The sequence below is a fragment of the Callorhinchus milii genome, unplaced genomic scaffold, assembly GCF_018977255.1.
Source record: "Callorhinchus milii isolate IMCB2004 unplaced genomic scaffold, IMCB_Cmil_1.0 Scaffold156, whole genome shotgun sequence".
Lineage (NCBI taxonomy): Eukaryota > Metazoa > Chordata > Chondrichthyes > Chimaeriformes > Callorhinchidae > Callorhinchus > Callorhinchus milii.
The window spans coordinates 6,196-13,750 of NW_024704897.1; the positions used below are offsets into that span (position 1 = coordinate 6,196).

Genomic DNA, 7,555 nt, shown 5'->3' on the forward strand with positions numbered 1-7,555 from the left:
CGCAATGGTTATCACAGGTATTCACGCTGATTCCATTATTCCGAATAAACTAGATTTTTTTCCGGTAATTTTGCCGACGTGTTGTCTGTACAACAATATTGGCAATTAGACAGTGTCCGCATCAACATTAATTGAAATATCTAATACATATTTCTGGTTTCGTATTCTGCCAACTCCTTGTCACCTGAGGCGCTGATAGTACCAAACACCACTGGGTGTGCAACGCACCGCTGCTAGCAGTTGTGGGCACCACGTTGCCAAATTTCACTCAAACTCACTCGATGAAATTTCTTGTACATGGTGTCCTGAAACTGAGTAGTTAATCAGAACTCTGCCGTTCGTGTCCTCTCCCGCACGAACCTCGTGAGCCGATCACCCCCATCCTCGCCCGGCTTCACTCTCTCACCACCCACCAGGACGACGCGTTCCAGATCCTCGTCCTTGCCTTGAAAGGCGTTCGTGTTCTCGCCCCCCACACTTTATCTGTACCTACTTTGACCAAGCTGGCTGCTCCAACCAAATGGACTAACACTGCTCTTCTGCACGTCTCTCTGTCTCGCCGTCGGTAACGAGGCGTTCAGCGTCGTGGTGTATACTCTCTGGACCTCAAATCCAATGTCGCTCTGCCTCTCTGCCTCCACCTCCGTTTTCCAGAGTCCGCTCAAAATCGTTTCGTTCAACGTTCCCTCGGCCACCACCGCTCAGTTGACTTCCCATAACTCTCTAGCGGTTCGAGATGACCTCCTGGTGTTAAAGGCCTTTACATATAATTACGTTACATTTCGCACAGTGAAAAGTCTGAAAATTTTCCAGGATTTATTGTGAAGGGGAAAGTGTAGCCTGTTTGCACAATAGTCGTAAATCAAGCCATATATTTTATTGAGGATTGGAGTTTGACCCCGACTGGATCAATTAGTTACGGATTCTTGCACACAGAGAAACCAGGCTGTGGAATAACACAACCTGAACAGTAGACAATATGAGGTTCCGGCTATCTCAGTCGGTGTAGCACGAGACTCTTAATCTCAGGGTCGTGGCTTCGATCACAACGTTGAGCGTCGCATTTTAAAGTTAAACTTTCGAATACGTTCTTTCTTCGGTGTTACTAGAAATCGAAACATCATTCGTGCACATGTCGACATATAATCACGCTGATATCTAAGGCAAACCTTTTATAATAATTTGAAACATAAGCATCAATGGTGGAGAAAGCGCTGATGCATCAGTTACAGAAAACGAGCATTACAGGAATCGGTATGTAATTGTACCAATGTCCATCAATGGTGCGATTGCCGTCCCACCGAACCAAATTTCCTGAGGATCAATTTTAAAGTTAAATGTCTTTCAGATCTGTTTGCTTCAGGTAAACAATTATCACCGTCAAATCTATTGTGGGAGACCTGGGGCCCGAAATGTATCGTAAAAAAGGTTCGGTGTCCTTAATTTGAAAGGTAGTATGTATTTTATATATTCTGCATGCATTATGAATAAATAAAAATGGAAGCCTTTCGAAACACAAGTGCAATTAATGGCTGGACGACAATCTCAGGTAAGGCCAGTCTTTCTGTCATTTCAAATCGTGATATGGCAATATTTCAGTGAAGGGCACGATCAACCACTGATGTCTTTTTGTGGCCAATATATTATGTTAAATTGCTTTACACAAGCCTGCAAGCTTTGCGTTCTGTATATGCGAAGGGTTCAGTTAACGTTTCAGTGTGATCTCGTATCAATTTATTAAAGTTGTCAAATCAGCAAATGGGCAATGTCACGAAATTAGCTTTTCAGACCCATAGTATTTCGAATATGGAATGTCTTGCCGGCAGAATCAGTTTAATAAGACCAGTTTAACAGTTCACTTTAAATGTACGTATGATTTCGTCACAAGAACGTATCGGTTTAATTTAGTTTTCAGACACATAGAATTTAGAATATGGAATGTCTTACAAGTCTTCCCTTCACAACATGCAAATCATGCAAAACCCTGCAGCTCGTGTACTCTCACGCTCCCTGGTCCGACAGCACTGGGTCCCCATCCCACAGAGGATCGAGTTCTAAATGCTCGTACTACCCTTTAAGGCCATCCATGGCCTTGTATCCCTCCTATCTCTCTGAACTGCTGACTCCCTAACAACCTGCTCGCTCCCTCCGTTCATAGGCTCAGGCCTGCTCCAGCGCTTCCGCCCGACCCGCCCTCCCATCGATGAACGGGCTTTCAACCACTCTGCCCCCACAATCTGGAACTCCTTCCCACGGTCCCTTCGCCTGGCTTCCTCCCTGGCCTCCTTCAAGGCCGATCGCAAGACTTTTCTCTTTGACCGTGCCTTTGGACTCTCTCCCACCTCTCTGCCTTCCCCCATCCCCATACCCCACTCCGCCAAACTCGGGCCCAGACACCTGTCTGTTCAGCGCTTTGTGAACGTCGCTCTATAAATGTAATATTCTTCTTGTTACAGTTGTTGTCTTGTCTGCATAATCCACATGAGTGTCCCAAAGGAACTAAGTTAATATCTAAACCGGTGGATACGATTATTATTTTTTGCCCAACCGGGTTCCGACAAATGCTAAATCATCACCATGCTTCGGAATTTCTCAATCAAGCTGTGATCTCTTTGCTGCTCAGCTGCACAAGGAAATCCCAGAGGAATGTTGCATGGAATGGTATGTGGAAAGGGCATTTAAATGACACCGAAAGACATGTTCTTATAAAAAAACTAACAAGACATGATCTGGGATGAGCTTATGGCCTTTTTCCGTGCTTTAAATGTGTATCATTTCATATAAAAATGAAACAGCAACATATTACAACAAGTAGTTACATTTGTGAAGCTCCTGCCACGTCAAGCGGAACTCTTCATCATCCATTTCAACGATAACTTGACGCCCGTTTGAAGTCAGAATAAGGAAAGACTGAAATGCAAGAAAGTAAGACATCATTTTCAGAATTTACCCTTTTTATTGTACACATAATTACTGGAAAGAGCAGGGACAATTGATCTTCATTAATGTTTGCCTATTTTTATATGGAGTCGGTTCATTGGAGACCGAGCAAAAATATTTCCCTGACCGGGAATCGAACCCGGGCCGCGGCGGTGAAAGCGCCGAATCCTGACCACTAGACCATCAGAGAACGCGTTTGCATATGATAACACTGTTCAGTAATACATGCTCCTTTCTTGTGTGCAGAATGTCTCAATGAGCTTCTCAGAGCCATGAGCTCTTATCCCAATCATGTTCGCAAACGCCAGTAAGAGATTACAGTGACAAACGTATCCAAAATGATTTCAAATAGAATAACTTTTCAAATAAAGAGTTGCGAGGAAGAGAAATATTAAAATTATTGTAAGAATGAAGATGGAGAGGTTAGCATTGATACATATATTGTAAAAAATAACATAATGTTTCGTGTTCCTGAATATTGCTGCTTCTAGATTCCGCAATCAAACAGGTGACATGGAATAGCACTGGATATTGGACTTGATGTCAAGCAGTGAAACGTTTCAGAAGGAAATGTCCAATCGTTCAAAAGCTCCAACAGACATCAGTTTATGTTATATATTATATTTATTGGACTCAGAATAAATGAAAATAAATCCGATGAAGTTGCGGAACACACTCACAACTGCCGATTCGGTGACAATCACTGGCATCAGAAACACAAGGTTACTTGGCTGCATTCAGTGGATGTTTTCGCGACGAGAGAGGGGGGACCTTCGGTCTGTGCATTTCTATTCTGTACTACTATAAGGTCTCGATTGTCGTGGGAAAGACCATTGCAGATTTGAGGAGATGCCATGTTGCAGTGTGTCAGCACTGCAGTTAAATTCAATATTTGAAAAAAAATAACTCACATCCAAAATATGCTAAACTGAAACTGACGGTTATCAACAGTGAAAAGGCGCTTATATTTCTAACAACATTTACAACTGTTTCCAAAAGCAGTGTTCATAAATTAATGCTTATTTGATACAAATAAAGTTTTGAATACATTTGAACTTCATTTAAACGTCTGTTGTGGCGGAATAAGGAGCACGATGTGAAAATACTTCCACATCATACGGTGATCAGTATCTCCATCTATTTGCGTTTACACTTCAGCTTGGAATAGCTCATTTAGAGATGCTGTCAATTTTTATCAATCCAAGGGTTGCCTGTGACAACAGTTAAGTCAATAAAAAGCTATACTTTTCTGTGGCAGAAGGATGTAGAAAGAAGTCTCTGTTGCTCAATCGTTCAGGGCGTTCGGCTGTTATCTGAAAGATAGGTGATTCAAGTCCACTCAGGGACGCGCCTATTTTGGCGTAGTTATATTCTGTTTCAATTATTTCTTCGCAATTGAAACAACATAGTGAAATACTTTGCAACAGTTTATCATTTACTTTTGCTTTCGTGACAATGTTCTGTGCTTTTCAACCGACATATTGTTGAAACACTTGTATTCGTTTCCAAACCACACGTCGCAGGATATATTGCATTTCCTTCATCGGCAGAAAGACTTCGACCTGGGCCTTGTGGCCACACTTGACTCCAGTTAGTGTCTCAATATTCCTCCAGGACTATCATATAGATACGAGGATTTGTAAAGACACTCAATCCGCAATATCAGTTACAGTCGGGAACTCCTCGACTCATGCAATCCACAAACTCAGCCTTCGAAGCGCTGACAAACAAGAAGTTAACAAACATGTTTGTTAGAAATTCAGGTAAGAATCGATTAAAACAGAATTCACGAATTCCCTCCACTTTCATATTTTCTGTACAAGTTGTGTGCGCAGTCATTGTTTTTTTATACCTAAGGGATGATAAATGATCCCAAATATTGTAAGTGGAGGCAGATGTACAGCCGTGATAGTGTCGTGGTTAATATATTGTTTTGTGGCCGCTACAAACTCAGGTCACATCAGAATCACGGCAACCGCCATCGCTTTTCAGTTTGACAGACATTTAATTGTTTTATTTGAAACTCACCGCTGTTTTCATTTGCTTAATAATTTCAGTAAACCTCGCGTTTGATAAAGTGCCTTCTCACAACTTCGCGACGTCTCAAAGCACTTCACGGAACACAATGTAAAGTGAAATAACTGTTTAATTATTACTACTACGACTAATTATTAATATAATTAACATTAGGTGGGATATGTTGATGATAAATATTTTACACAACTTATTGATAATTCGTGTTCTGCGTTATTTTTATTGTTTGTTTTTCATAAGACTTAACAACAACAACAACAACAAGATTACATTAATTGTGAATCAAAACATTGACGTCGACGTGATTTGCACACGTAGCCTTCTGATCTGGAATCAGTCGCGCTACCGTTGCGCCACGAGGTCGTCAGCTTCTCTCACACGAGAGGCTGGAATTTAGAGATGTAAAGTAAATCCAAAGAAATCTTGTGTTATTGGTCATTCCGAAACATTGTTCAAAACCCACTTCACGGCCGATATTCGGAGCTCCCGAACATCCCTGATAATTCCCTGAGAAGAAGTTCTGAAAAGTTTTCTTTTTGTCAATATAAATCGGCTATAAAGTCCCCCGAATGAGCGATCCGAAGTTAGAAGCTCTTTCATTAGAAAACAAGATTTGTGCAATTTTTTTTAAAACAAGCAGAAACACTTAATTTTGCAACCGCCGAAATAGCTCAGGTGGGAGAGCGTTAGACTGAAGATCTAAAGGTCCCTGGTTCAATCCCGGGTTTCGGCAGTTTTCTTGTTCGGTTTGATTGTAACTCACAGTCTTCGTATGTCCTGTTTTGACTGGCCGTTTGGGTGACCTTATATTGTGATTATTCTGCTTAGTTCTGTTTCAATCAAGAAACACAATTTTTTTTTCCAATGACATGAAGATCGAGATGAATTTTTATAAATGTGCAGCAAATCAACAGAGATCCATTCAGTTTGATATTGCCAAGTTCTTCTTTTGACATTTCAGTTATTTGTTGCAGTGGCTCGTTGGTCTAGGGGTATGATTCTCGCTTTGGGCAAGCAAATTAATAAATATGCGAGAGGTCCCGGATTCAAATGCCGGACGAGCCCAATGTTTTACCTGAAGGGTTGTCCATGTTTCCCACTCTGATTGGAATTTGAAGCAATTAAATTATTTTGGTGGTACCGACACAGTAAAAATCCTATTCATTCGGCGAAATTAGCATCCGTTGCAACGCCAGAGGTTTATAATGCAAGATTTATGTTGTTGAAAACCATGCTTGATTTTTGGTGATTGATTCAATCTTGCTCTGTCCCTGACTTGCCCTTGCAGTTGAATATTATTTTTGTATCTGGAGAAGGAAAATATTGTTAGCAGCAGCCATCATTGGATTTTCCAAAAAAAAAAATCATGGTCCAAGTGAGAGCTTATCCTTACACTTGGTTGACAGGGAAGGGAATGTCTGCCGGACTCCGCGATCATATACGACGATTATAGTCAGGGTGAACTGTTGGGCAAATTTCTTCACTTCACACCCTCGGGATTATCTAGCAGCAAGTAGAAAGCCGGTTGCTAGTCGATTGGTGGAGGACTTTAATACTTCACAATAATAATAATAATGTTGTCAATTACTTCACCATGGTTTGTGCAATGCTGATGTGGAGAAATGTGTGCCGTCTTTCGCCCAAAAATATGGTCAATTTGTTTCAAAGTATATTGTGTGAAGCGCTTAGTTATTTATTGAAGACTTGTTAAGGTGCTATAGCAAATGAAAGGACTATTGTTTTTGCTGTTACAGAAGTTAATTTATCTGTTAATTTCTTGAAGCTGATATGGATTCTTTCTCAAGCAATACAGCGGAGCCTTCCATCACATAACTTCTCTTTGCTTTTGCATTTGTTTAGCCTCACTAGATTGACAATTACCTCGAATTGATGCCACAGCACAAATCCTGCAAATCTCCCTTGGAATCTCTGATTATCGCATTAATTTCAATCCGTAAGGCTTGTTGACTTGGCTGAAATACTGTCTGGAATCAGGTAAGCAGGATGCGTCCTCCTGATAAAACACGTTCATTGCGTTCTATATATAGAATTTCCCACGTGTAGGTTGCATGAAATTCTCTAACTTGCTATGAGCACGATAATGAATATCTGACGCAGAGTTGATTCATAGTACAGTACCAGTTTAGTGTATGTTCGAAGGTGTATACTGCAAGAATTATGGGGACTGTGATGTTGATCTCAACGAAAATAGAGTTTGTGTTGCAATGAATATTTATAGTTTACAGAAACAAAAAAAAATTAGTGGAATGATTCATTCGATGTAAAATTTACAGAAACCCTTACAGTTGCAGATTCGCAGACATTCCCTACCACTAGCAATACCAAATGACTTGGTTGCATTCAGCGGTTCTGCCTTTATGACGACAGATGGGATCTTCTGAGTCTGTGGATTTCTACTATTTCCATTATTCGCAATTTTAAAAAAAGACAGTTGACTCCAAAATATATTAAACATTACATTGTACAGTCATGCGAATCAGTGGTTGGAGGACTCCTGTCGTTAGGGAGAGACTGGTTGAATTACTAGGAAGGCGACCCGTTACGCAATTTTCTGTGGTCC

At 40.8% G+C, this 7,555-nt stretch overlaps 2 non-coding genes across 2 annotated transcripts; one reads left to right on the plus strand and one right to left on the minus strand.

Moving 5' to 3' along the window:
- Positions 1-3,058: 3,058 nt before the first annotated feature.
- Positions 3,059-3,130, minus strand: trnae-uuc. Its single transcript has one exon. It is a non-coding gene; the product is annotated as a tRNA-Glu (tRNA).
- A 2,504-nt stretch (positions 3,131-5,634) lies between these two features.
- trnaf-gaa lies at positions 5,635-5,707 on the plus strand. Its single transcript has one exon. It is a non-coding gene; the product is annotated as a tRNA-Phe (tRNA).
- Positions 5,708-7,555: the final 1,848 nt, after the last annotated feature.